Source organism: Phalangium opilio, unplaced genomic scaffold (assembly GCF_054372755.1).
Source record: "Phalangium opilio isolate 3A_F unplaced genomic scaffold, DU_Popi_V2 ptg000060l_1, whole genome shotgun sequence".
NCBI classification, from domain to species: domain Eukaryota; kingdom Metazoa; phylum Arthropoda; class Arachnida; order Opiliones; family Phalangiidae; genus Phalangium; species Phalangium opilio.
The window spans coordinates 7,910,327-7,927,435 of record NW_028324177.1 but is presented as its reverse complement, the minus strand read 5'-3'; positions in this window follow the sequence as shown (position 1 = coordinate 7,927,435).

Sequence of the window (17,109 nt, the reverse complement as noted above, 5' to 3'; positions counted from 1 at the left end):
AGAAGACACCAACGGCAGGTGATCAAATCCCAGATATTAGAAGCCACCAACGGCAGGTGATCAAATCCCAGATATTAGAAGCCACCAATGGCAGGTGATCAAATCCCACATATTAGAAGCCACCAACGGCAGGATATCAAATCCCAGATATATGAAGCCACCAACGGCAGGTGATAATATTCCCTATATTAGAAGCAACCAACGGCAGGTGATCAAATTACAGATGTTAGAAGTCACCAACGGCAGGTGATTTAATCCCAGATATTAGAAGCCACCAATGGCAGGTGATCAAATCCCAGATATTAGAAGCCACCAATGGCAGGTGATCAAATCCCAGATATTAAAAGCCACCAACGGCAGGTGATCAAATCTCAGATATTAGAAGCCACCAACGGCTGATGATCAAATCCCAGGTATTAGAAGCCACCAACGGCAGGTGATCAATTCCCAGATATTAGAAGCCACCAACGGCAGGTGATCAAATCTCAAATATTAGAAGCCACCAACGGCAGGTGATATAATCTCAAATATTAGAAGCCCCCAACGGCAGGTTTCAAATACCAGATATTAGCAGCCCCCAACGGCAGGTTTCAAATCGAAGATATAACCAGCCCTCAACAGCACGTTTCAAATCTAACATATAAGATATAAGCAGCCCCCAACGGCAGGTTTCAAATACCAGATATTAGAAGCCACCAACGGCAGGAATAGAATCCCAGATATTCCCAGACCCCAACGGCAGATATTAAATTCCTGATATTCACAGCACACAACGGCCGTTTCAAGTCTGAGATTTTCCCTGCCCCAAGGCAGGCATGAAATCCTAGATTATCATAGCCCCCCAATCTCAGATATTAGAAGCCACCAACGGCAGGTGATCAAATACCAGATATTAGTAGCCACCAACGGCAGGTGATCAAATCCCAGATATAAGAAGCCACCAACGGCAGGATATCAAATCCCAGATATATGAAGCCACCAACGGCAGGTGATAATATTCCCTATATTAGAAGCAACCAACGGCAGGTGATCAAATTACAGATGTTAGAAGCCACCAACGGCAGGTGATTTAATCCCAGATATTAGAAGCCACCAATGGCAGGTGATCAAATCCCAGATATTAGAAGCCACCAATGGCAGGTGATCAAATCCCACATATTAGAAGCCACCAACAACGGGTGATCATTTCCACGATTAAAAAGCCCCCAACGGCAAGCTGCAAATCCTAGATATTCCTAGTCCCCAACGGCAAGTTTCATATCCAAGATATTAGCAGCCCTCAACGGCAGGTATAAAATCGAGGGTATATGCAGCCCCTAACGGCAGATTTCAAATCCTATATAACCAGCTTCCAACAGCACGTTTCAAATCTAAGATATAAGATATAAGCAGCCCCAACGGCAGGTTTCAAATACCAGATATTACAAGCCACCAACGGCCGGTGATCAAATCTCAGCTATTAGAAGCCACCAACGGCAAGTGATCAATCCCAGATATTAGAAGCCACCAACGGCAGGTGATCAAATCCCAGATATTAGAAGCCACCAACGGCAGGTGATCAAATCCCAGATATTAGAAGCCACCAACGGCAGGTGATCAAATCCCAGATATTAGAAGCCACCAACGGCAGGTGATCAAATCCCAGATATTAGAAGCCACCAACGGCAGGTGATCAAATCCCAGATATTAGAAGCCACCAATGGCAGGTGATCAAATCCCACATATTAGAAGCCACCAACAACGGGTGATCATTTCCACGATTAAAAAGCCCCCAACGGCAAGCTGCAAATCCCAGATATTCCTAGTCCCCAACGGCAAGTTTCATATCCAAGATATTAGCAGCCCTCAACGGCAGGTATAAAATCGAGGGTATATGCAGCCCCCAACGGCAGATTTCAAATCCTATATAACCAGCTTCCAACAGCACGTTTCAAATCTAAGATATAAGATATAAGCAGCCCCAACGGCAGGTTTCAAATACCAGATATTACAAGCCACCAACGGCCGGTGATCAAATCTCAGATATTAGAAGCCACCAACGGCAAGTGATCAATCCCAGATATTAGAAGCCACCAACGGCAGGTTATCAAATCCCAGATATTAGAAGCCACCAACGGCAGGTGATCAAATCCCAGATATTAGAAGACACCAACGGCAGGTGATCAAATCCCAGATATTAGAAGCCACCAACGGCAGGTGATCAAATCCCAGATATTAGAAGCCACCAATGGCAGGTGATCAAATCCCACATATTAGAAGCCACCAACGGCAGGATATCAAATCCCAGATATATGAAGCCACCAACGGCAGGTGATAATATTCCCTATATTAGAAGCAACCAACGGCAGGTGATCAAATTACAGATGTTAGAAGTCACCAACGGCAGGTGATTTAATCCCAGATATTAGAAGCCACCAATGGCAGGTGATCAAATCCCAGATATTAGAAGCCACCAATGGCAGGTGATCAAATCCCAGATATTAAAAGCCACCAACGGCAGGTGATCAAATCTCAGATATTAGAAGCCACCAACGGCTGATGATCAAATCCCAGGTATTAGAAGCCACCAACGGCAGGTGATCAATTCCCAGATATTAGAAGCCACCAACGGCAGGTGATCAAATCTCAAATATTAGAAGCCACCAACGGCAGGTGATATAATCTCAAATATTAGAAGCCACCAACGGCAGGTTTCAAATACCAGATATTAGCAGCCCCCAACGGCAGGTTTCAAATCGAAGATATAACCAGCCCTCAACAGCACGTTTCAAATCTAACATATAAGATATAAGCAGCCCCCAACGGCAGGTTTCAAATACCAGATATTAGAAGCCACCAACGGCAGGAATAGAATCCCAGATATTCCCAGACCCCAACGGCAGATATTAAATTCCTGATATTCACAGCACACAACGGCCGTTTCAAGTCTGAGATTTTCCCTGCCCCAAGGCAGGCATGAAATCCTAGATTATCATAGCCCCCCAATCTCAGATATTAGAAGCCACCAACGGCAGGTGATCAAATACCAGATATTAGTAGCCACCAACGGCAGGTGATCAAATCCCAGATATAAGAAGCCACCAACGGCAGGATATCAAATCCCAGATATATGAAGCCACCAACGGCAGGTGATAATATTCCCTATATTAGAAGCAACCAACGGCAGGTGATCAAATTACAGATGTTAGAAGCCACCAACGGCAGGTGATTTAATCCCAGATATTAGAAGCCACCAATGGCAGGTGATCAAATCCCAGATATTAGAAGCCACCAATGGCAGGTGATCAAATCCCACATATTAGAAGCCACCAACAACGGGTGATCATTTCCACGATTAAAAAGCCCCCAACGGCAAGCTGCAAATCCTAGATATTCCTAGTCCCCAACGGCAAGTTTCATATCCAAGATATTAGCAGCCCTCAACGGCAGGTATAAAATCGAGGGTATATGCAGCCCCTAACGGCAGATTTCAAATCCTATATAACCAGCTTCCAACAGCACGTTTCAAATCTAAGATATAAGATATAAGCAGCCCCAACGGCCAGGTTGAAAGTGTTGATAAATGACTATGTAAGAGGTTGAAAGTGTTGATAAATGACAAAAAAGTGGTTGAAAGTGTTGATATATGACTAAAAAGAGGTTGAAAGTGTTGATAAATGACTAAAAAGAGTTTGAAAGTGTTGATAAATGACTAAAAAGCGGTTGAAAGTGATGTGTTAATCTCTACGCCTACTCCCCGAAGGTGACCTTCCAAGTCTGACGTCGTACGTTTCCTATTTGCATAATGATTTTCTCAGTATGTTTAGTATTCTTGGCGGGAAATTTGAATTTTCTAAGCCTTGTACAGTTTCGTTTTCTCTATAGTTCCTATTCTGAGAGAGCGGTCGCTCTCTTAGATAAGACTTCATACTGCTCTTAATGTATAAGGAGGGTTTTTTGTTTGGATGTAGTTTTTTTGCATTGTATTAACTGTTTTGAAATAATTCCACTGAACTACAATTCGGACCCTTAAAATGTGGTTAATATTTCAAAGAGATCCATTAATTAGTTAATTTTATAAAAAATAAAGTTGCTAAGGGTGGTTTTCATTTCCATAAAATTAATCACACCTTTTGATGAAAAACTGTAATTTTTCCCATAGAAATAACATGGGAAATTTTTCGAAAAAAACTAATTGGTGTCTCGTGACTAAGAAAAACTATACGTTGGTTAGTTTTGGGAACGGTCTTAAATTAAACTTTAAACTATAATCTAGGATCATTTTTCTTGTTATTAAGAAAAATTAATTTTAAGTGTGTTTAATTTAAAGATTTAAAAACTACCCCAATCTGCGATATTTTAGCATGGATACACTGTTTTATTAGTAGATATCAGCACGACCAATACTGGCCTTTTTACGTATAGTTGCCTCATAATAATCCGATTGTTTATTCTTAATGCCTTTTGGTTGAAATGGCCTATCGATAGTGAGATAAGACTGCTTTAATAGCTCTTTTCCCCTTTTTCACCCCGTTTGTGGCCGCCATTTTTTTTAAGGGGAAAATATTTGAGAGTGGGTCCTTTTTCGTTGTCATTTTCATATGTTTTGAGGATTTGCCCGAAAACCCGAGATAAGTAAATTTTTGAAATTGATTACCTGTAAAATAAGTTATTTCAACGGAAAACGGTAATGGAACGTTGTTTTTTCTTAAGCATGCCTTTAAGTTTCAATTAAAAGAAAAATTAATATCTGATCCATCAGTCAAGTGATAACCTCAGTCTTATCGATACTTTTTAGGACTTGATTCTAATCAAGACATTTTTGATTAATATCTTAAGATCTTGGATATTATTATGAAGTCCTCTTATCCTATTAGAGATTCCGACACAAGTCCCCAGAAGAAGCATGTAATACCTGGAGTGGTTATAATCTAAATTGTTTTTGTTTACTTCAATGTTTCTAACCACAAACTAAGGTGTTTTATTTTTTATATTTTTCGAACTTAAATTTATTTTGAAATTTAAGAATCTATTACCAATATTGTGGAATATCCTTAGATATTCGAATTATTTTTCAAGTCCTCTTACCCTATTAGAAATTCCGACACAAGTCCCCAGAAGAAGCATGTAATACCTGGAGTGGTTGTAATCTAAATTGTTTTTGTTTTCTTCAATGTTTCTAGCCACAAACTAAGGTGTTTTATTTTTTAAGTTTTCCGAACTTAATTTTTTTGAAATTTAAGAATCTATTACCAATATTGTGGAATATCCTAAGATATTCGAATTATTTTTCAAGTCCTCTTACCCTATTAGAAATTCCGACACAAGTCCCCAGAAGAAGCATGTAATACCTGGAGTGGTTATAATCTAAATGGTTTTTGTTTACTTCATTATCTCCTATGGTATACTAAATTGTTTATTTTCAAAGTTTAACAACCTTTTTCTCATTAGCTTGTTATAAAGTACTACATTGCGTTTTATAGACCACCTAAATTTTTCGATCATATTTTATTTTGAAATTTAAGAATCTATTACCAATGTTGTGGAATATCTTAAGATCTTGGATATAATATTGAAGTCTTCTTACCCTATTAGAAATTCCGACACAAGTCCCCAGAAGAAGCATGTAATACCTGGAAAGGTTATAATCTAAATTGTTTTTGTTTACTTCAATGTTTCTAACCACAAACTAAGGTGTTTTATTTTTTAAATTTTTCGAACTTAATTTATTTTGAAATTTAAGATTCTATTACCAATCTTGTGGAAATCTTAAGATCTTGGATATTATTTTGAAGTCCTCTTACCCTATTAGAAATTCCGACACAAGTCCCTAGAAGAAGCATGTAATACCTGGAGTGGTAAATCTAAATGGTTTTTGTTTACTTCAATATCTCTTATGGTATACTTAATTGTTTATTTTCAAATTTTAACAACCTTTTACTTATTAGCTTGTTATAAAGTACTACATTGCGTTTGATAGACCACCTAAATTTTTCGATCATACTTTATTTTGAAATTTAAGAATCTAATACCAATCTTGAGGAATATCCTAAGATCTTGGATATTATTTTGAAGTCCTCTTTGTAGCGACAGAATTTGGCATATTAATATTCCCTTTAAACTTGTTAATGTCAGACTTTAATTCCGTTAAAACCTGCACTTCAATAACCCTTTAACACCTGCACTTCAATAATAATGTACCATTGGTATGCTGGATCGTCCATGGTAGGGCTTATTGACGTTGCTTGTCATCATAGCTGAATAGCTACTCTCTTTTACAAGGGAATTGGGTGTGTTATGTGGCCACTAACCCCCAGTCCTTTGCTGCTAAGGCTTAAAAGCTAAAGAAAGCCTTTTCCCCCAGCGGTAGCGAGAAACTGATTAAGCTGTCCATATTCCCCTACGATTTATTTTCGTTTTACAAGTTAATGATTTATTTTCGTTTTACAAGTTTGAGGTTCACTACTTTTCCGTACTTAGCGTATTTTTATTATATATCAATTTTTAAGTATTTGAGGTTAAAGGTCACTCTTTACACATGGTCATTAGGAAAGCTCCTAAAGCTTAAAATCACTCTTTGGGGATGAAAAGATAAAAATAGAGGGAGGGTACAATAAGTACCAGGTGTGGATCGTGACGTCGATCGTGACGTCGATCGTGACGCCGATCGTGACGTCTAAAGAGACACCGAGGTTGACGATAGTGAAAAGAGAAGGGAAGATGGTCTTCTGGACAGAGAGAGAGTTGGTGGAAAAACGATGCTGGTCGGTTAAGCGGTACGAGTGCGGTAAAAGATAAAGTTGATCGGTGGTAAAGACTAACAGGTTCGGACTTGAGAAAACAATGCCTCAAAGATAGAAATTAGGAGTTGTGCCACGGACACGTAACCGTGAAAGTGAATCATATTTCGGTATGAACTAAAACGGCACCAAACTAAAACAATGAATTTCTACAAGAGAAAGCTTCACCAACCATGGAACCGAACCGAAGGAAGACGATGACCGGCACTCTACACCGATAAGTACCCTCTACCGTTGATATTTACGTTATGGTTAAGATACATAAGGTCATTAAAAGACTAACTATAAAATGACCACCAATCGTCCAAAGAGTGACTTAGTTTAATAATAATGTGATAAGTTAATGACAGATTAAATATTAAATTGAATTAAAAATTAAAACTATCAAAAGGATTAAAAGTTAAAACTATCAAAAGGATTAAAAGTTAAAACTATCAAATTGATTACAAGTTAAACCTATCGAATTGATTAAAGTTAAAATGATTAAGTCGCTACAAGGTAAAGCGCTTAGGTTGATAAAGATATGGTTTAAATGAAAAACAATCGATTGGGTTAAATGGTTTAAAATTAAAATAAAGTAATGATAGTTTTGCTCAGTTAATACCATAAATCAATTACGTTAAGGTTTAAAGTGTTTCCATTATTTTTACAAATTTCTTCATTGTTTATTTTTGATTTTGATATTAAATTTGAAGTGAACCTCAAACCGTCACGTTATTTCAAAGCGCATTATGCTGATAGTCTTTTAATACACTCCCCTAGACGACGTTTCTCGCTAGCCCCAATAGTGAAAGCTACGCGAAGGACTCGGGTTAGTGTATGGTATGTTTGTAGCGTAGGATTGTTTAGGTTGATGGGCAGTTATTTAAGGTTAGACCCGTCTAAGTTGATTAAGAAATGAAAATACGTTACATCTTATCCTATTACAAATTCCGACACAAGTCCCCAGAAGAAGCATGTAATACCTGGAGCAGTTATATTCTAAATTGTTTTTGTTTACTTCAATTTCTCTTATTGCATAATAAAGTGTTTATTTTCTAATTGTAACAAACCTTTGCTCACAAGCTTGTTATAAAGAACTACATACCGATTTATAGACTACCTAAATTTTTCGAACTTAATTTATTTTGAAATTTAAGACTCTATTACCAATCTTGTGGAATATCTTAAGATCTTGGATATTATTTTGAAGTCCTCTTACCCTTTTAGAAATTCCGACACAAGTCCCCAGAAGAAGCATGTAATACCTGGAGTAGTTATATTCTAAATTGTTTTTGTTTACTTCAATTTCTCTTATTGCATACTAAAGTGTTTATTTTCAAATTTTAACAACCTTTTACTCATAAGCTTGTTATAAAGTACTACATTCAGTTTTATAGATCACCTGAAATTTTCGATCATATTTTATTTTGAAATTTAAGAATCTATTACCAATCTTGTGGAATATCTTAAGATCTTGGATATTATTTTGAAGTCCTCTTATCCTATAAGAAATTCCGACACAAATCTCCAGAAGAAGCATGGTGGAGGAGTGGTTATAATCTAAATTGTTTTTGTTTACTTCAATGTTTCTAACCACAAACTATGGTGTTTTATTTTTTAAATTTTTCGAACATAATTTATTTTGAAATTTAAGAATCTATTACCAATATTGTGGAATATCCTAAGATATTCGAATTATTTTTCAAGTCCTCTTACCTTATTTGAAATTCCGAAACAAGTCCCCAGAAGAAGCATGTAATACCTGGAGTGGTTATAATCTAAATTGTTTTTTTTTACTTCAATATCTCTTATGGTATACTAAAGTGTTTTAAATTTCAAGGGATTCAGTTTGTTTAACAATGTTTTGAACAATCATTTAAAATAATAAATTAAACTCTGAAAACAAAACCCTTTATTTTTAAAAAAAAAACGGTATGTAATAAAAGATTTGTCCTTTATGTATCATCTTTTTAAAGCTCTAAATAAATTATTTCACTACAACTTAATTGTATTATTTTGTGAATTATTTTATTTATTCACGAACAGAACTTGTATCAAATGTTAACTTCAGGGTTACTTTAATTTAAGTTGTAGCAATGCTTGATAAACTTTGCTTATTCAAATCTACTAGATGCTGATAACATTATGGAAGTAGCTTTGACGCTGGGAAATTAAGAAAGATTTGGAACACAAGGCTATATTAGAAAATTTTAAAATATAAGTTTTTTCTTTATAAGTTGAATACGAAACCGTTTCGATAAGAATATATGAGCATAACATCCTATATTCAAATATACTTCAGACTTGAAAAAATAGCGAAAACACCGGCACAGGACTTCTGCATTTTAAATAAGGACATTTGTCTACTGTCCCCAGGAGAATAGTAAATATTCAAAACATCATAACTTGCGGCGTATGGAGTGCATAGTAACGCCGATAAGGGCAATTAGTTTTATTTCGAAATGTACATCTAATTAGCCATAGAAACTTTTGTCCCCACGCCGATAGGAATTTACTTGCGTCCCCACTTGATATAGACGGACTGGTATGGGTGTGTCCGTGTGTGTGTCTGTTGTTACACCCACGTGACCGCGTTCGCAGTTTCCAAATCGGAGCAAACGTGTTCACCATTTCCGAACTGCTTTCACAGTCACGGATATGGCACCTCTACTTGGGTTCTCACACCACCATCTTCTGGTCTTTGTCCATCCCACACGGACACCAGTCTGTACTTACTGGCTTCTAATCACCACCATCTTTTGGTCTTCGTCCATTCCACATGGACACCAGTCTTTACATACTGTCTTCTAATCACCACCATCTTCTGGCCTTTGTCCATCCCACTTGGATACCAGTCTGTGCATACTGGTTTCTACACACCATCTACCGGTCTTCCGTCTATTCCACATACACACCAATCTGTCTCATTGGCTTCTAAGTCCATCGTCATCGTTTGGTTTAAGACATTCGCGGCGATCAGCTAGGGTTACGAGAAACGTCTTGCCTCCCTAAGGTGGGTTGTCCACCATAGTTTTTCGCAATTGCGGTTGTTCTTGCTTTTATCTGTTGTTCTACACCCTTATATACTACCTATTTGAGTAAGGCGAAACAACCGGCGTATGCTTCATTTCAAACGCCAATATTAGTCAAGTCTCTCAAGACTGTTTAATTGTTCTTTATCAAAACGATGTAACGCTCAATAAGGCGAACAACTAACGAAGAAAATATTTAATATTAATTATATTTATTTTAATATTTAAGATAAACTTGTTTCTCAACTCAAAATTAATACGGGAAAGAGTTAAAAAGCAGTCTATGTTTTTGTCTGTGTGTGTCCGTCCATTGTTAAACTAGTGCGTCGTGTTAGCAGTTAGCCTTGTGTTGATGTGTTAAGAAATCATACAGAACCTAAATATTCTCTTTTTCCATAATATAAAGTGAAAACGTCGAAGTATTTTTCGTAATTACGATGCCTTAAGTAGTTTTGTAACTTGATAGCTCTGTTTCATTTTGATATTCCAAGGACATTTTTTAATATTATTATTTGAAATGGCTGTTTATATATTACTTAAGCTATACTACATCTGTATATAGAATAATCCTTGCTTTAGTTATTACGAGAAGAACGCTAAAGCTTACACTCTGCCGGTTAAATCAAGTATTATGCGTAACAGGGCTAGTGAACTAAAGAGTAAATAATTGAGGCCCAAAGTGTAGTAAACTATAAGTGTTGAATTTCGTGTCTGTATTGAAGAGACATTAACGGTTCAGAGTGAGCCGAAAGTTAAATACGCGTTTAAATAATCAGGGGTAGGTATTGTAATAGAATAAAAGATCATGGTGGCAATTAGACCAAGGGCTAATGGTAAACGGGTATTAGCTACAGAGTTTTCATTCTTTTTATGGTGCGCAAGACTTTCAGTGCGTCTAGCCACAAATCAGCTTTGGTGTTATTTAACGCTAACACTCATTTTGGCAAACTAAGAACATTGTTGAGGTGAGAGAAGACGATAGTTTTTACCCTGGAAACCATTTGTGAATGTAGCTATGAGTATATCGGGTAAACAGCTGAAGCGTAGACCATTGGGCCTTTACAAACATAAAGGTTATATCTCTTTAAAATTTATACACTTCATTTCCTGTTCTTTTCCCCGTTGACTGATTTCCATGTGTCCAAGATTTATCCTTATTGGATGTAAAATGGCTTCTGCTTTGATGTATATTCGCAATGCTTGGAATACTGCTTCAATGATTCGTAAATTTTTACTTAAAAAAAAGGAAATAATTCCATATCTAGGTAAATAAGTTTGTATTAGTAAGTAGACCTCTTGACTCGGAGAGGTGAAATTTTGGTTTTTCCAACTGGTTTAAGGTTGCTAGGACGAGATTGCTCATTCTCATAAAGATCTCGTATAAGTTTCGAATTAATATTCTCCCCATTTTTATACATTAAAAGAACTATACAGTTGTCTGTGTTACTTTATAAACAATTTTTTACGTATTAAGTAGGTGAGGGGGATCGCACATAAAATGTATGAGCCGTTCTTCATCAAGGCTATATAGATTACTGCAAACATGTGGTTCCTCATCAGTAGTGTTCGTAGTAAAAAATTTCGTATTCGTGGCAGCGTCATCCCCGATAACCGAAAGTATTTTGAATCCAATTGTTTCCAATTTTTCAACAGCTTCCAAAACTATTGAATTCAAGTCGTCTGCTGTCAATGGATTTGCAGCAAAGTGTGCAAAGGGATAACGAAAGAGTACCACGAAGCATAAGCATTAGGATATGAGAAGCCACTTCTTTTTCAATATGATGTTCCTTTAACAAACCTTTAATTTTATTCGTAACATTGTTTAACTGAGTGTATCCAATAATATCTCCAATGTCTTTTGTATATCAAGTCTTCCTGCTTTTTATTTCATCTAACAATATGCTAAAGTACTGATAATCTGGTAATAAAGTTTGCAGTTTAATCTCGTCTTTCATTCTGTTTAGAATATTAACTGAAAACCCCAATTTTCTACTGTCATGAGAAGAGTTCCGAAATAGTGTACTTTTTATTTTATTACTGCTGTGTCCCATCTTCAACCACGAGGGTCTTTTTGTTCAACCATTTTTAGTTGTGTCCTCAAGAAAAGTAAGACGAATGATTTATAATATTTCCCGACCGACGTCTTCGAAATTTCTTCAATACAAGCTTGATTGTCTTCGATCAAGAGCTCTCCGCAAGTTGTCAAGCGTTTCTTTGCGTTTTTTATCCATCAATACTTACGTCGTCTCGAACATATTTTCCCCACGTTTGGTTTTCCTCAAAAGTTCAATAAGTTCTTCCTTTGACATTGTTTTATACTTTCTGTTTTGCGATTTCTTCATTCTAGCTTTAGTCCTTGACGCTTAGTTTTTAAGATTCAAGCAGAAGAAGCATGTTTTTTTGGTTGATAGCGCGAGGCAGTTCGGGTCCCTTACAACTTTGGAAAAAGGACAATACTGGCCTTTCAATCGGTCTTTTAAAATCGAAGTTAGCTGTGGATTTTTGACACCGCTGCACATTTTAAAATTCATAATAATGTTTCAAACACTTCTTAATTCCTCACTGGTGGAGATAACAGCAAATTATGTTTTGACAAGTCAATGTCAAAAGCATGCGCTGATAAACTAAAATCCAAATTAATCCTTATCGTTATTTCTAAACATTTAGTTACATAGTTAATTTTGAAAATGTTTAATGTGCTGTCATTAAGATTTAAAAACCAATCCTTTTCCTGTAGAAGTAGCCATTCTCTACTTTCAAAGAATGAGGCTAATTTATTCTTGAAGAAACGACCAAAAGCAACAGTCTCAACTGTATTGCCCGACTGGTTTTCATTTGACATGGCTTCAACTGATTGTTGTAGTAGCGTTTCTACAAATAATCCATGCCCTATTTCGCACGACGATTGAGGTTCCATTACGCTGTGTTCTATTTCCATTAGTGCAGGCTCAGTGTCACACAATGATTTTATTTCGTTTGGTTTTGGCAGAATTTCGCCAGAACAATGTTGTTCCATACCATCCAACTGGGCGTTATAATTTGAAGCGTCGAAAGGTTCACAGTCAATTCTCGTGCTCTTGGGGGAAAACAATTATCAAAAAAATTTGAAGCAATACATTTAAATTTTGTCACTTAAGAGTGACAACATTAGGAATAAACCATGGCCAAGTTACCGACTGTGCTGATCAAAAATATGTGGTCTACTGACTAGATGGGTACTTACCATTTACACTAGGAGTCCAAAAAATTGAAAAGAATTATTCAGGAACATATGCAAGTCATTTCATAATACTCCATTGACCATGATGTCACGCGTAAGTGAAATAATTACGGTTCACTACTTACTTCTAAACATAATTCAGTAACCTGTCTGCTATCCGTTATGTCAAACATTTCATCATTTATCTCACTTTGCGACAGCAAATCAAGAGCCTGCGTTCCATCAGCAATAGCAGGGCTTACATTTTCATACCCTGGGTTAAGCTGTAACCTGAAATAGTACCGTTAAAACTCTCGCTGTACAGAAAATTTCACATGTGAATGAACGGGGTCAGGATATTCTTTTGGAACACCAATAGTCATCTCTCGTAATATTCTCCAGCTTGAAGGCCTCCCTTACTTCTCTCATCCATTCTAACCATTTTTTCGATATCAAGGGTTTTGTTTTCGGTTTCGGAAAGGGCACAAAAGTTACCCCCAACATGTATTCTTTGTGCTCATATCTCGAATCACTATTACATTTTGGATATACGCAGTGTTTCACCCTTCCCATCTTTAAATAAAATATTTCTATGTTAGTCAATATTAATCAGGGTTGGCACGCTGGTATCCAGACCGGTTTTATCCACCTGGATTAAACCGGTTTAAACCACGTTGAAAAATCCACTTAATTTTTCAAAACATATGATAATAGAGTACAGCGCAGGCACCATAAAGTGAGAAGGGTTGGCACGCTGGTATCCAGTCCGGTTTTATCCACCTGGATTAAACCGGTTTAAACCACGTTGAAAAATCCACTGGATTTTTCAAAACATATGATAATAGAGTACAGCGCAGGCACCATAAAGTGAGATGGAAGGAAAAGTTTGACCCACATGTATTTATGTCTTTATTTCATCGAAATGGTCCATTCCCATATATTGTGGATTAGTTTGACGCGCCCTCCTCCCACTGCCCCACCCAAAACTCGTGAGACTGAGTTGAATTTTTCGCAACGCTAAATTGTTGGGTGGGACGGCGCATTTAGAAAAATCTTTATCAGACCCTACCCTATTGAAGATCAGAAAAAAGCCTACCCGCGCCCGACCCTTCCCTATTGAAGATAATAAAAATGTCTACCCAGGCCCGACCCTGACCTATTGAAGATAATAAAAATGTCTACCCAGGTAGATGGTATGATAACCTTACCCGACCCGACGAGCAAAAATTTTAATTAATTTTCTAACCCAACCAGACCTAGGATTTTTTCGACCCGATATAGGTCGGCCTGGATTGAAAAATCCCGATTAAATCAGGAGCACTATTCATCTCTAAAGGAAATGCCTATAGTTTTATCAACTTTTATGCTCAATAAAAATGATTCTCAATCAGGCGGCCTAGTAGAAGACAATTATCGCACTAAATGTAAAAAGAAGTGCTAAAATTAAGCACTAGAGAGTAGTTTAAAAAAAGGCAGATAAAACCAATAAAATCCGGTTTGAACCAGCAAAAAACCATACCAGTGGCTTTTTCAAGAAAAATCCGGATTTTTGCCAACCCTGATATTAATGTTACCTTCTAGAAGTTAAAGCAACTGTTAGTTGTTAACCCTACTGACCCAAATAAACGGTTAACCGTTAACTACTTGAAAATTTTCAAACCTAAAAGGAGGCGGAGCCGAGATAAGCGCGCGTCGATTTTTTTCCCTAACGCCCATGCGCGTGCACGTGAATTCTTGTCACACCAAAATTATTTCCCTCTCTCCCCCTACCCTCCTAGCATTTTCCGTACGTTTTGATGTGTCAAAGGCGATTGCCTTACCGAAGGCTAGAGTGCTTTATCCATAAGCAGTTGTATTTCATCCAAGATGTCACTTATGTCTTGAATTCTTCGGATTCTTTATCTAATACATCATTTTTAGTTTTCAATTGTTCATAATGTTGATCTATTGGATCTTTGGTCGTTCGACTCGTTCCACCTTCCTCTTTAACACTGGCTATCTTGTAACCGATCTCCACTTCAAGAAGGAAATCTAGCATTTGCTACCTTGGATTTTATTATCTCAACCTTTACCAACATTATTAATCCAGGCCTGAACGCGCATTCTCCGGGAGGCGGGAAGGGAGTCAAGGCGTATTTCGGCACCGCGCATAGATGTCGCTTTTCAGAACCTTTTTTTCTCCCGCGAAATCTTAAAGCCAGAAAAACTGTGGGATAGAGGGATGAGCTTGGGTAATTCAAAATCACGAATTATTAGAATCTTAGGGAATTGTTTGCACATCTACATTTAAGATAAGATTTTGAATTCGGACGCGTAATGTCTCTTTCTTTGGACCACGAATTAAGTATTTCAAAAGTTTTTTCGAAAAACTTGGGTAATGATAAACGTTCTCTAAGAGTTGCTTCATTTTTTATCACATTGTTGGTCGATTCAAGAACATTATTTGTAGAAGGGTAACCTTGAGCTACTCCCTCATACCACCCAGTGTAAGTCTCTAAATATTCCCGTTTAAAATATTCAAGAAATGGTTGAGCTACTAATATTGGTTCCCATTTTTTAAGAAATCTAATTTTAGCAGTTGAAAACTCGTTACATGTTTTAGCAAGTTGCAGAGACAAGATATCTGACCTAATCTGGGACTTCCATTCTCCTTTTAAAGACCTCAATCGTTTGTCAACATTTCTAATCACATGCGCCCAACAATGAACCCGGGTGAATTCTAAACCAAATACTGCGTTAAAAGCATTCGTTATGGAATCGGCACAGTCTGCTTTTAAGATCTTCGGACAATATTCGTCATATTTTAAGCATTTAAAAATAAATTTGAAATCTACTTCTGTTTCCCCATGTGTGACCCCCATCAAGAAAGGGTGAAAAACTCTCTTTTTATCAGACGTTCCGGCTAAGAGAACAGGAAAACCTTGATATAGCAACTTGTATGTGGCGTCTGTTTGAATGGCCTCGCTCATATGACGCATTGACAAAAGTCGTCGCGTCGAAAATGCGACTCTAAACTGTTTAAATTCATAGTCAATTTCATACGACAACACAAATGGCTTGTCTAATTCATCTCCGGCAGATGCGTGTTCTTTACAAAGTTTTTCTAGTTGCCCCAAAGATAAGTTATTTGATCCACCTATTGTCAGAAAGTTATTTAGTTGCATTTTACTAGGTAGCGAATGACCGGCCTTTTCCAAGTTTTTAAGAATTAGGTTTGGTTTGCGAATTCCCAAGTCAACTAAGCTTCGTATTGCATTTTTCACTGGGCTTTGAATACCATATATCTTTGGTTCATGATTGTGCAAACTGGATGTCTTGTCAACAAAAACCTAAGTAAATAAATTAAATAACCTATCTTTCTACCGAAAACAATGTAAAACATTACCTCGTCAGAATCTTTTGGTAACCGTATTCTACACCGAGCTGGACATCTGTCATTGACGTTGCAAAGGTATAGCAGCTTAGTATCATTGGCTGATTTTCCTTTCGTGTTGTAGTTGAAGGACTTGAATGATTTAACATACAAATGAGCCTCACTTTTAGTTTTAAATGAGCCAATAGTTTCCCAGTTGAGAGTAGTTCTAAGCCGCTTTGCACTTGGTTCAACGTCAACATCAATTGATGGTATGGATTCGGAATGACAGCCCATTGCGAAGTAATTTGTTTCACCAAAAATCCTCGACTAACAGATTTTAACTTTGAAGAAAAGTTTGGCAAAAATAATCGGTCGAATAATTTTTTAATTCGTTTTTTATCGGGAACTTTGAATCGGCAATTTTTTCAATCGCTATCGGGTAAAAATAATAGGTAATAAAATAATTTTTTAATCGGGTAAATAATAATGATCCAGTTGTAATTGAAATAATACTGGTCTTTATTGACAAAAATAAACGCGTCCAGACCGGAGCGCGAGTACAAAGGAACTGACTCACAACTGACTACTGACAACTTCGTTACAGATGGAGGCGGGGGTTTTTATTCCCGCGAAAACATTTTTAGTAAGGTTGACAGCAGTGGCGCTTAAGGCGCCACTTCGGGACAGTTTGGCATTTTACAAAATTTAGTATTAAAAATACAAAATGAACAAAGCAGACGACGCGGTTTTTCCCCGGGAAGG